General features: G+C 37.3%; 1 pseudogene; it reads left to right on the forward strand.

Annotated features, from left to right (window-relative positions):
* Nucleotides 1–3,048: 3,048 nt before the first annotated feature.
* On the forward strand, nucleotides 3,049–11,017 carry LOC127898812 (disease resistance protein SUMM2-like; annotated as a pseudogene).
* The last annotated feature ends 2,195 nt before the right edge of the window (nucleotides 11,018–13,212 follow it).

Genomic DNA, 13,212 nt, shown 5'->3' on the forward strand with positions numbered 1-13,212 from the left:
CGAGTGATGCGCGATGCATTGATGTGCTAAAGCCTGACACTTACGTTGGCACACGCAATGCTACAATTGTGGATAATTTTCTCTTTGGGCTAGATCAATATTTCGATGCCATGGGTGTCCGAGATGAGGCATCGAAAGTGGGCACAACACCCACTTATCTTTAAGGCGCTGTACAACTATAGTGGCGTCAGAACCATGGCGGGATGGGCAAAGGCATTTGCACTATCAACACCTAGGCCCGACTTCAAGCAAGAACTCAGAAAGCAATTCACCCCAAGAAATGCGGAGAAAAAAGCGTGAAGCGTGCCTACGTCACCTTAAACAATCAGGTAGTATTCAAGACTACATCAACAAGTTCACTATTCTCATGTTGGAGATAAGCGACATGTCAGACAAAGATTCACTCTTCTACTTCTAATATGGCCTCAAGGATTAGGCCAAGACCGAGCTTGATAGGTGGGGTGTTCAAACACTTGACGACGCAATCGCCATTGCAGAGTCGCTCACCGAATACTCTACCCAATCTAAAGACAAAAAGGCCAACCAAGGCAAAGGTGGGGGAGAGAGTCATAAGGACAAGGACAACAACCGCAAAGATTGGGGGCAGAAAAAGCATCCTAGCAACAAGAGCGGGCAAAGCAAATTGGAGGGCAAGAAGGAGGTGCCAAAGCCGTGAAGCCCATGCTTCATATACAATGGTCCTCATTGGGTACGCGACTGTTCGAAAAAAAAGTCGTTCAATGCTCTTATTGCCCAACTCAAGAGCAACCCCACAATATCCGCAGAAGAACCCCAACTCATCGTGGGTTCTCTCCAACGCCTCGACACACTCAATTGCCAACAACCTGCATTCGTAAAAAAAGGGCTCATGTATATAAGTGCAAAGATAAATGGCCAGTCCGTTCACACACTACTAGACGCGGGAGCGATGCACAAGTTCGTGTCCATATATGAGGTCAAGCGCCTAGGCCTCAAAGGAGATGCACATTCTGCTCTCACCCCTCAAAACCAGCCTATGCCCTATGGCCATTTGGTTCAAAAATCGGTTCAAGATACAGCCACCAGTCAGCCTCAATCACCACCTACACAAACAACGCCAAAAAATCTCATGCAAGTCACAAACAAGCACTCGAGATAGTGCTCGCCGCTAGCTACAACTGTCAACCACCGAATGTCAGCTGCATGCGACCATCACCAAACCCAGTCAAGGCCAGCTCAAAAGTCTTCATGCGTGCTGTAATTCCCATCCTCATGAGCCACTTTCGGTAGCAAATCTTTTGTCCCTCTATGTGTGATCCTCAGTAGCATTTCCCTTGTCCCACTAGCCTTTCCCACTAGTCAAATTCAAGCCCAATCCATTTTCAAAACATATCCAAACACCCAGCCCTCCCGAATGCCCTCCACACTCTTATTAAATAACCACCAAAATGATCTATTAATCCAAAATACCACTCAGCCCACGTCCGCACCCTCACATGCCTCGATTTTGAATTACGTCCCCAATCTGAATCAAAATAAACCCACTAAAAAATCTTTTGTGGATATTATGAACGACCCAACTAGCTCGACGATTCCAACCAAGACCGTCACTTCGTTCAAGGGAGAGCCTAATGTGCAATTTTCCATTGCGGAAATTCAAGCGATGGCTATTCTTTTCAAGCTGACATTGATAGGTAAATTTTCTTAGAACAGACCTAGTATGGAATTCATTCATAAATTTTTTAATACTTTGATATTAAAGGGAACTTCCAATGTGTCCCTTTTAGATAATCGACTTTTGTTAATTCAATTGGATGTTGAAGAGGATTACTCTTGCCTATGAGTTAGGCAGATATGGTACATTAACGGGAGTGTCATGAGAATTTTTAAATGGAGCACCGATTTTTGATGTTACGAGGAGTCCCCTATAGTCCCAGTATGGATTTCATTTCCTTACTTGCCTGTCCACTCCATGCACTATAAGGAAGCATTATTTTTTATTGCATCAACTATTGGTAAGCCATTGCGAATTGACCAAGCTACTGCCTCTTTAGCTCGCCTTTTCATAGCCAAGGTGTTAATGGAGTATGATGTCACTCAACCTCTGTTGCTACGGATACAAATCAGTGTGGAAGATTCTAGATTTTGGCATAATGTAATTTTTGAGAAAAATCTCACTCCACTGTACTTCCTGCAAGCACTTTGGCCATACCATTGATACGTGTTACGTGGCCAATCTAGGGTTCCGTCCCCAGCGGCCAGTGGGAACTGGCAGAGCAGAGTAGATAATAAGAAGTCAGAAGTTATGCCATCAGATACTCCACAACCCTTAGATACTCCACATTCTGAGCCTTTCATCACTAAGCAGATTGTAGATGCGGGGTCTTCGGTTGTCTTACCTACGGAGAACCGAGCCAACGACACAAACTCTACTTCCATTCAGGAGCCGATTGGCTAGGATCTCACAACTCATGATTCTAGGATCCGAAAACTCGGTGAATATAATCCACATCTTCATCAAGTATCCAGCATAAATTTCAGGCAATACAATTCTCATACTAATAATGATGATAGTTCTATCAAGCACCTGGCAAATAATGACCATTTTCTATCTGCACCTGAGAATTATGAAAGAATTGACTCTATCCATGATTTTAACATTGTCAGTCATTCGAAAAGGGCATTAAATTACTTGTCGGCTGGAAGTATCGTAAGAAATATTATCAACGTTTGCATTAGTCATTTTATTATAAGTCTTATGTTAGGCTATGCCTTAATTATTTCTTTTACTGTTATATATTTTTTTTCTCTTGATTGGAGGTTTTAGTTTATGTCCCCCTCCACATGTATTTTTCATTTTCTGTTCTAAATGATAGGTAGGGGTCTTGTCTAACCCCCCCCACCAATAGGTGGTATTCGCATAAAAAAAACACACACACACATAAGCAAGTAATTCAATTATGACTAAATTCTCAGAGACACTAATAATTGACCACTAATCAAATTTCTTTTCGGAGAGGAGAAAAAGATTGGGGCACCTCATGATGTTTACAAGAGGCTTAGTGGGAAATGGTGAAGAGATTGTTATTGATGGAAACGTCATTGATGGAAAATCAAATTAAAGATATATTCGAGATGCCTAGACGCCCTCATCTCCTAAGTTTATTTCTTAACAATAATGATAAGTTGAGGATCCCTGATGGCTTCTTTCAGTAGATGTCTCCTCTCAAAGTTTTAAGCCTGTCACGTAATGAGGTATTATTCAAATTACCTTCAGATATTTCAAGGTTGGTTTCAATTGAACTACTTGATCTTTCAAACTCACGGATAAGAGAGATGCCAGAGGGGTTAAAGGCGTTGGTAAATCTTAAGTGTTTGAATTTGGAATACACATTTGATTTAATTAAAATTCCTAGGAAGCTAATATTTAATTTTTCAAGGTTACATGTGCTGAGACTGTTCGGTCATGCAATAACAAGTGTTTTATATGGTGGGGATGAACTCATAGTAAAGGAATTGCTTGGTTTGAAACATTTAGAGGTATTGAGCTTCACCTTACGAAGTTCTTATGCCCTCAAAAGTTTTTTGAGCTCGCGTAAGTTACAAAGTTGTACACAAGCTCTGCTCTTCCATCGCTTCGAAGATTCATCACTTGATGTTTCATGTTTAGTAGGCCTGAAGCTGCTAAGTAGATTATGGATTGCAGGCTGTCCTTATTGAAAAGTCAAAGAATGACTTGCAAATTTCAAAAGACAAAGTTGATGGGCTTGCTAATTTCAAAAGGCAAGGTTGGTGGCACGATTTTGTTGAGGTTGCATGGAGAAAAAATGTGATGGTTTTTTAGAAGCCAATTGATTTTTTTTCAAATTTGTTGATTTTGTTGCCCACCAAATTGATTTTCCATTCTAAATTCAATTTGTCAATTTGGCAAGTTGTAGCCAAATTGAAAGTGGTAGGTGAGATACAGTTCCTATAAATAGAAGGGTTATTGTTCATTTGTAATACATCCCAATTTGAGAGAAGTAGAGAGCAATTGCAAGTGAGTTCTTTGAGAGAATTTGAGAGAGCTTCCACTTGAGTGTTTTAGTAAGGTTCCATTTGGGTGTATTGGGGTTGTGGATCTTGTGAGTTTTTTCCCACTTTTATAAATTTCCATTGTTAGTAAAATTATCTTTCAGTCTTTACCCATGGACGTAGGCATTACGCCGAACCACGTAAATCATTGTGTTCTATTTTCTTTGCATTTGTTTATCACCACATTTATATTTCTCCAAAAGTCGCAGTATTAGTAATTGCTCAACCCGCATTTTCGCAACAAGTGGTATCAGAGCCGACGGTTCGTACTTGGGGGATATGGTATTGTTCATGTATACGATACTATTCTCATATATGATATTGTTCCCAAATACGGTGGAGACGGTCATTTATACTTGGGAGACAATCTATTGTAAGTAGTGTGTATTTTTGCATGGCTAGAAAAGTTCTGTCAATAAGGCGATAAGAGTCTAAAGATTCCGATTTTTAATTAAGACTGAGTTCCCCTCGAGTCTCCTGGGAACTTTCCTGATGTATTTATTAACGCAAACTAAATATCATAGAGGTTGTTTTTTAAGTGTCAATAGTTGTTGAAAAAACTGATCATTTGAGATAAAAAGAACAGTAGAGGCGTCGTCGTCGTCTTCATCAGCGAGGACTACTGTGACTAATGCAAAGTTTAAAGTAGAGAAATTCGATGGTACTAATAATTTTGGTATGTGGCAATGTGAGGTGTTAGATGTCTTATGCCAACAAGAGTTGGACATTACTCTTGAAGAAAAGCCTGACAAGATGGATGACAAGGAGTAGATAAAGATCAACAGATAGGCATGTGGTACTATTCGCCTATGTTTGGCTAAAGATTAGAAATACTCTGTTATGAGGGAGACAAATAAAGAAATTGTGGGAGACACTGAAAGAAAAGTATATGAAGAAAAGCCTTGAAAATAGGCTTTATATAAAGAAGAAACGTTATTGATTCACATATACACCAGGCATCTCAATGAATGACTATGTGAACTCATTCAATAAAATATTTGCAGATTTGCTAAATTTGGATGAGAAATTTGAAGATGAAGATAAGGCACTGTTGTTGTTGAATTCCCTTCCTGATGAATATGATTATCTTACCACTACTATGTTTCATGAGATGGACAGTATCACGTTCGATGTTGTATGTAGTGCATTGTACAACTCTAAGACCAGAAAGAAAGACAGGAAGGATCACAAAGATACAATTGCAAAAGCATTGACAGTGATAGGTTGTTCGCAAAGCCGCAAACCTAGAAAAATAAGCAAGTCTAAAGGGAGACCTGCCAAAGATAAATGTGCTTTTTGTCGCGAGAAAGAGCTTTGGAAAAAGAATTGTCCTAAGTTACAAAAGGGCAAGGCTAATTCTAATGCATGTGTAGCAGAGCATGATAAGGAGTCAGACTTTATTCTGGTTGGCATGACATTAATATGTCACTCAAATGAGTAAATTTTGGATTCGGGTTGTACTTATCATATGTGTCCTAACAAGGGCTGGTTTTCTAACTTCAAAGAGTTAGACGGTGGAGTTGTTTTTATAAGCAATAACACAGCTTGTAAAACCATGGGAATATGTACAATCCAATTAAAGAATCATGATGGCTCAATCCAAGTTTTGACATATGTTCGCTATGTACCAAACTTGAAGAAAAATCTCATCTCATCAGGAATCTTAGAATTTAAAAGGCTTACAATTACTTTAAGAAATAGATTGTTGAAGGTAGTAGATGGGGCATTGCGGTGATTAAAGGAACAAGAAAAAATAACTTGTACTATTTTCAAGGAAGTACAGTTATTGGATCAGCATCAACAATTTCTAGAAAAGATACAAATTTAGAAGCAACCAAGTTGTGGCATATGCGTTTGGGACATGCTGGTGAAAACGTTTTGCAGACTTTGGCGAAGCAAGGCTTATTAAAAGGTACAACTTCTTGCAAATTAGAATTTTGTGAACATTGTGTTCTTGGCAAGTAGACACTGGTAAAGTTTGGTTCAGCAATTCACGATACAAAAGAAATTTTGGACTATGTTCACAGTAATATGTGGGAACCTACCAAAACAACTTCTTTGGGAGGTATGCACTATTTTGTTAATTTTGTTGATGATTATTCAAGAAAAGTGTGGGTGTATTTGATGAAGAATAAGAATGAAGTTTTGGGTATATTTTTGAAATAAAAGAAAATGGTTGAGACTCAGACCAGTGGTGAGTACAAGAATGATTCATTTCTTCAAATATGCCTAGATGAGGGTATTGTGCGACAATTCACTATTGGAGATACACTACAACAGAATGGGGTGGCAGAACGCATGAATCGGACTATATTGGAGAAAGTTTAGTGTATGTTGTCCAATGCTGAATTGGGCAAAGAGTTTTGGGCTGAGGCAATTGTATATGTGTGCAATCTGATCAACCATTTTCCATCAACTGCAATTGAGGGCAGAACATCCATGGAGATGTGGACTGGTAAACCTACTACTAATTATAATTCTTTACATGTTTTTAGTTCCACTGCTTATTATCATGTAAGGAATTTAAGTTAGACCCAAGAGCAAAGAAAGCATTATTCATGGGTATAACTGGTGGAGGAAAAAGATATTGTCTCTGGTGTCCTGTTACGAAGAAAATTATTTTCAGCAGAGATGTAACTTTTGATGAATCAACCATGTTGAAACAAAAATATTCTCAAGAGGATGACAAGACCAGTAGCACTTTGCAGCAGGTAGAGTTTGAAATAATTGAAGTTGATTCAGCTGGTGTCGATGAGATGGATAGTAAAAGGTCACGTAGAGAGATTTGCAGACCTGCTCGCTTTGTTGATATGGTGGCCTATGCACTTCCAATTGTAGATGACGATGTTCCTTCCACTTACAGAAAAACAGTAAGTAGCCTAGAAAGTATACAGTGGAAGAAAGCAATGAACAAAGAAATGAGTCTCTTCACAAAAATGAAACTTGGGAGTTAGTTACATTGCTCAAGGAATCGAAGACAATTGGGTGCAAATGGGTATATGCAAAAAATGAAGGATTTCCTCATAAAAATGAAATTCGATACAAGGCTAGATTGGTAGCGAAGGGTTACGCTCAGATGAAAGGAATAGACTATAATGAGGTATTTTCTCCAGTTGTGAAACACTCGTCTATTCGAATTTTGCTAGCTATGGTTGCACAATTTGATCTTGAACTAGTTCAACTTGATGTAAAAACTGAATTTTTACACGGTGATTTGGAAGAGGAAATCTATATGACTCAGCCAGATGGATTTAAAGTTGCTGGAAAAGAAAATTAGGTTTGCAAATTAACAAAGTTGCTTTATTAGTTGAAACAATTTCTAAGGCAGTGGTACAAGCGATTTGATAAATTTATGAAAGGGCAAAGGTACACAAGAAACAAAATTGATCATTGTGTGTATTTTCGCAAGCTACAAGAAAGATCGTTTATTTATTTGCTATTGTATGTCGATGATATGCTAATAGAATCAAAGAGCAAAGATGAGATAGAGACGTTGAAGACTCAACTCAATCAAGAGTTTGAGATGAAATATCTAGGTGAAGTTAAGAAGATTCTTGGCATGGAGATATGCAGAAATAGAGCACGTGGCAAAGTAAGCTTGTCTCAGAAGCAATATTTGAAGAAGGTACTGTTGTGCAAATTTTAATGTACTCGCAAGCGCACGAATCTATTGTAGAATAGACTAATGGTGACGAGTGTCGATCCCACGAGGAGGTGGATTTTAATTATATGTAGAATTAATTTTGTAAATGTGTGGTTGGAATTATGGTGGAAGTGATTTAAATTATCCTAAAATTGGAATTGAAATGTCGATAATAAATTCTAAAATTGGAATTGCAATGGCGAGAATAAATTGAAGATAATTCTATTGAAATGACGTACTTGGGTATTCGGATCCGTATCAACATGCACCATGGGCTAAATATTCCTTATTAATACCAATTAAATCATGAGGGGGGAATCCACACCTCATGAACCACACTCTAATCAATATGGTGCTAAGGGCTTATCGTGCCAAATAATAATAACCTTATACTAGAGAGCCGGTGTAACCAAGGCGGTATCTAGACAAGATTATTATTATTTGTCGACGAGAAGTCAAAACATCCACAAAAACTAGAGGGGAAGAGAAAATAAATTTACCAAATAAAGCCCATGACACATGTTGAGACTTCACCTTCAACCCAAGCTTGAAAGAAAATTAGCTACTCATAATTGAACTAGGGGCAAAATGGGAATTTATTAAAATGCATAGAAAATACAAGATGGAGAGGGAATTACAGAAAATAGATCCCAAAAATGGATTCAGAGCTATCAAATTAGGGGGGAGAGACCCCCTTTTTATAGATACATGGAGTAAATCATGACCATCGGATTAAAAACAGTTTGGACGCTCAGGATTGCGCCACGTCATCAGTCAACAGTACGCGGTTTGACCATGCGGATGAACAGTAACACAGTTTGACCCGGATGAACAGTAACACGGTTTGGTTGAAAATAATCCTGTGTGATTCATGTAGCGTACGCGAGATTTTTCGTCCACTGATATGTTGCCACGTCACCATCAATAGTACATAAGAATTTTAGCCCAACAGGATCGTGACACCTCATCAGTCAATGCCACATCATCGGTCAATGCCACGTCATCGTCCGTCTATGTGAACAGTGTCGTGAACAGTAACATATACAGTACCGTACACGTGAATAGTACCGTACATGTGAATAGTGCCATTTTTCCTTTTATGCTCCTCCTAAGGTTTTCGACCGTCCTGAGTTCAAAAATGATGTCCGTTTTGCCGTCTGATCTCTCCTTTATTGTGAAATGACTATAATGCCCTTAAAATACATAAAATACTTAATTAAAATAAAACACACGTAATTAAATCACAAGAAGGTTAAATATATAAAAGTAAGGGTTGTTAGTAAGACTTGAAATGTAAAATGACGGTTTTCTCCTTTATAAATATGCATTTTCTAACACTCAACAGGTACTACAGCAATTTGACATGACTGAGCAAACAAAACCTGAAAGTACCCCATTGGCTTCTCATTTCAAGCCTTCTGCACAATTATCTCCTTCAACAGATGTGGAACAAGAATGCATGTTACAAGTTCCGTATTCAAATGCAGCGAGTAGCTTGATGTATGCAATGGTGTGTACAAGGCCTGACATTTCACTTGCAGTTGGTATAGTGAGCAGGTATATGCATAATCCTGGTAAAGGACATTGGCAATCTGTGAAATGGATTCTACAGTACATTTATAAGACCATGGATGTTGGTTTACTATTTGAGAGAGACGATACACTTAGTCAAGGTGTGATCGGGTATGTTGATTCTGATTATGCTGGTGATTTGGACAAACGACGGTCAACCACTGAATATGTATTTACTTTTGCTGGAGGGCCAATTAGTTGAAAGTCTACACTACAGTCTATAGTTACACTGTCGATCACAGAGGCCGAGTACCTGGCAATTACAGAGGCTGTTAAAGAGGCTATTTGGTTGTAAGGCTTGCTTGAAAACTTGGGATAAGCACAGGAGCACATTAATGTGCATTGCAACAATCAGAGTATTATTCATTTAACAAAAAACTAAGCTTATCATGCGCGTACGAAGCACATCGATGTACGATTTTACTTTGTGCGGGAAAATTTTGATGATGAGAAGATTCTTCTTCAGAAAATTAAGACTACAGATAATCCCGCAGATATGTTGACTAAGGTGGTGATGGTGATCAAGTTTGAGAATTTTCTAAACTTGATCAATATCCTACAAGTTTGAAAGCAGTCGGAGAAGGCAGAGATTGGAGGATGATTTGATGTACTGGGAGTTTAGTATTCGGCTCAGAATTGAATAAATCTTCGCCGAGGTGGAGAATTATTGAAAAGTTAAAGAATGGCTTGCAAATTTCAAAAGACAAAGTTGGTGGGCTTGCCAATTTCAAAAGGCAAGGTTGGTGGCATGATTTTGTTGAAGTTGCATGGAGAAAAAATGTGATGGTTTTCTAGAAGCCAATTGATTTTTTTTCAAATTTGTTAATTTTGTTGCCCACCAAATTGATTTTTCATTCTAAATTCAATTTGTCAATTTGGCAAGTTGTAGCCAAATTGAAAGTGGTAGGTGAGCTACGGTTCCTATAAATAGAAGGGTCATTGTTCATTTGTAATGCATCCCAATTTGAGAGAAGTAGAGAGCAATTGCAAGTGAGTTCTTTGAGAGAATTTGAGAGAGCTTCCACTTGAGTGTTCTGATGTGGTTGCATTTGGGTGTATTAGGGTTGTGGGTTTTGTGAGTTTTTCCCACTTTTGTAAATTTTCATTGTTAGTAAAATTATCTTTTAATCTTTGCCCGCGGACGTAGGCATTACGCCGAACCACGTAAATCATTGTGTTTTATTTTCTTTACATTTGTTTATCATCACATTTATATTTCTCCAAAAGTCGCAGTATTAGTAATTACTCAACCCGCGTTTTCGCAACAGTCCTGAATTGGTAGAATTGAAGATTGATTATAAAGGGGGACAGTTTTGTTTCCAAAGCCTTCGCTCGGTTGTAATAGACTATTGCAAAGAATTGAAGGACTTGACATTCCTTGGTTTCGCGTCAAACGTCAAGTCTATTGAAGTACGAAGTTGTTTTGCCATGGAAGAAATCATAAGTGTGGGAAAATTTGCTGATGTTCCAGAGGTGATGGCAAATCTAAACCCTTTTGTAAAACTCCAATATCTTCAATTAGCTGCTTTGCCAAATCTTAAGAGCATTTACTGGAAGCCACTGCCCTTCTCACATTTGAAAGAAATGAACGTATTTAATTGCGATAAGCTGAAAAAGCTTCCACTCGAATCCAATGCTGCAAAGGAGCATAAACTTGATATTCGTGGAGAACCAGACTGGTGGAAACAGCTTGAATGGGAGGATGAAGCCACTCAGAATGCTTTTCTCCCCTGTTTCAAGCCATTCTGAGTGGAGTTTTTCAATCCCTGAACAGAGAATATTATATTTGATTTCTAATGTGGTGCCTACTTTTCTTGCATTCTACTTGTCAATTCCCTTCATGTAAGAAACACTCTATTTCCTGATTTCTCATTTCTTGTTCTATCTGCTGAAAATAGTTTTATGAGAGCAAAAAGTATGAAAATTGGTTACTAGCATTTTAAAGTACTAGCAAAAAGATAATTTTTAATGTAAAATATTTACTTCACGGCTTTAATATCCCTTATAATGCTATCCTCTTTTTAATCTATGAAACTTTTGGTTTGATTGATCATTTAGCAAACGTTGATTCCTCGAGGGATACCTTATTCTTTGAGGGAGCAGCTCCACTTTCGGAGAGTAGGAAGAGGTCTCTGGCTTTGACAAGGGTGCTTCTGGCGTTGTTCTCTGCCATGACTCCCAACAATTGGATTGCTTTCAAATTTACATATAAGTGGTTTACGCCTTGGGGAGAAGTTCCTGTGCTGTCAGAGCAGATGTTAGTATATATTGGCTATTGCACTAAGCTTTGTCGGAGTTATTGGAAACATATATAGTTTGGAAAAAAGTCTGATGATTGATCCCCGGGAGGTGATACTGTTGAATGTTTTCGCTACTTATAATTGTAAAAATGCAAGAACAGTACTGCCATTGAAATCAATTCCTTTGTCATTATTTTCTTCTGCAAGTGAGGAATTGGATAAAAGGTTTTAATATTTGGACTGACCACTTTGATGAGTTCTGTGTTTGTACGTCTTGACTTGCTTAGCAGCTCTTATTCTTGCACAGCGTTTTATTGGTTAGTTAATAGTTAAATGTGAAAGTGCGTATTCAATCACGGGATCGGAACCTGCAAAGATGATGTTTGCACGAGTGCTAGACTGGATTGTTTTTTCATGCTGACCACTTGTTCAGTTGTTCGACCGTCGCATATGGAAGTTTCCACTTGTAATTCATACACATATGATGTGACAAGCACGAAATGCTCAAATTTCATCAATGAGACCTTTGAAAGTAAAAACTCAATGATCTCACATATTCTCTTGTGTTCAATTTCTGAGGCTAATTTAATTATCAATTAAATTAAGAGTTTAAATATTGTCTTGGCTCATGGAACTGAAATAGTGCTCCCTTACATAGAAGAAAAAGAGAATGTTTACATAATTAGATATGCAATTTTCCTAGGATAACGATTCATTCATGATCTCATTTTTATGGTAACTTTCTAAAAAAGTGTGATTGGTAGCTACGAGTTATCTAGTAAGAATATATAGATAATTAAAATTCAACAGTATTTTATTACATATTAATTAATTGTTAGTTGACTTGTTAAATATCAATTTACCATTTAATGAATAAGAAATAAGTTACAACAATTTTTTTCTCTTTGTTTATTTTTTTAATGTGCAAAGAAAGTTTTATAATGGATAGAAAAATTAGTGGCCTTGGACAAATTTAAGTGCGAAGTTATTTTTATGATTTTATCGCTATGACATCCATATGATGTAATCATTTCAGAGCTGTGATAACGAAAATATAATTAAATATAAGATTTTTTTTGAAAAATATAACAATAAATTGTCAAACACCAATACTTCTTGCACCTATTTATTTTTCGTAATTCTTGAAATAAAAGCACTTGAAAACTCCTAGAAACCAATGTTTCTTTCCTCAATCCAATCTTTCATAGAATCTTGGTCAAGAGTCTCTGTAAGTTCCATTTATGCTATGTTTACTTTCCAAATTGGAGAATGGGAATATAGAATCGGAATTATTGATAGTGTTTACTTCACAAAATAAAGGTAAGAATCAGAATGAAATTCGAATTTAGGAATGGAGAATGAGAGATTGATTCTCAGGTTGGTGGTGGTGGTGGGAAGTCCAGGGATGGCAATGGAGTAGATATGGATTGGATCTACATTGCTCCATATCCAGATCCATGATAAAAATTAAGATTTGTATCTACTCCAGATCTGTCATGGATTTATATTTTTCGCTCCATATCTAGATCTGAAACAAAAAATAAAGATCTATATTTGCTCCAAATCCAAAAAGAAAAATTCAAATTCAAATCTGCTCTAGATCTATCATGAATTCTAAATTTCAATAATAAGAGATCAATATTTTTTTAGAAAAAAAATTTAAAACTAAAATGCATTGGTAACAATTAAATTATATATTTTGTA

The sequence above is a fragment of the Citrus sinensis genome, chromosome 7, assembly GCF_022201045.2.
Source record: "Citrus sinensis cultivar Valencia sweet orange chromosome 7, DVS_A1.0, whole genome shotgun sequence".
Lineage (NCBI taxonomy): Eukaryota > Viridiplantae > Streptophyta > Magnoliopsida > Sapindales > Rutaceae > Citrus > Citrus sinensis.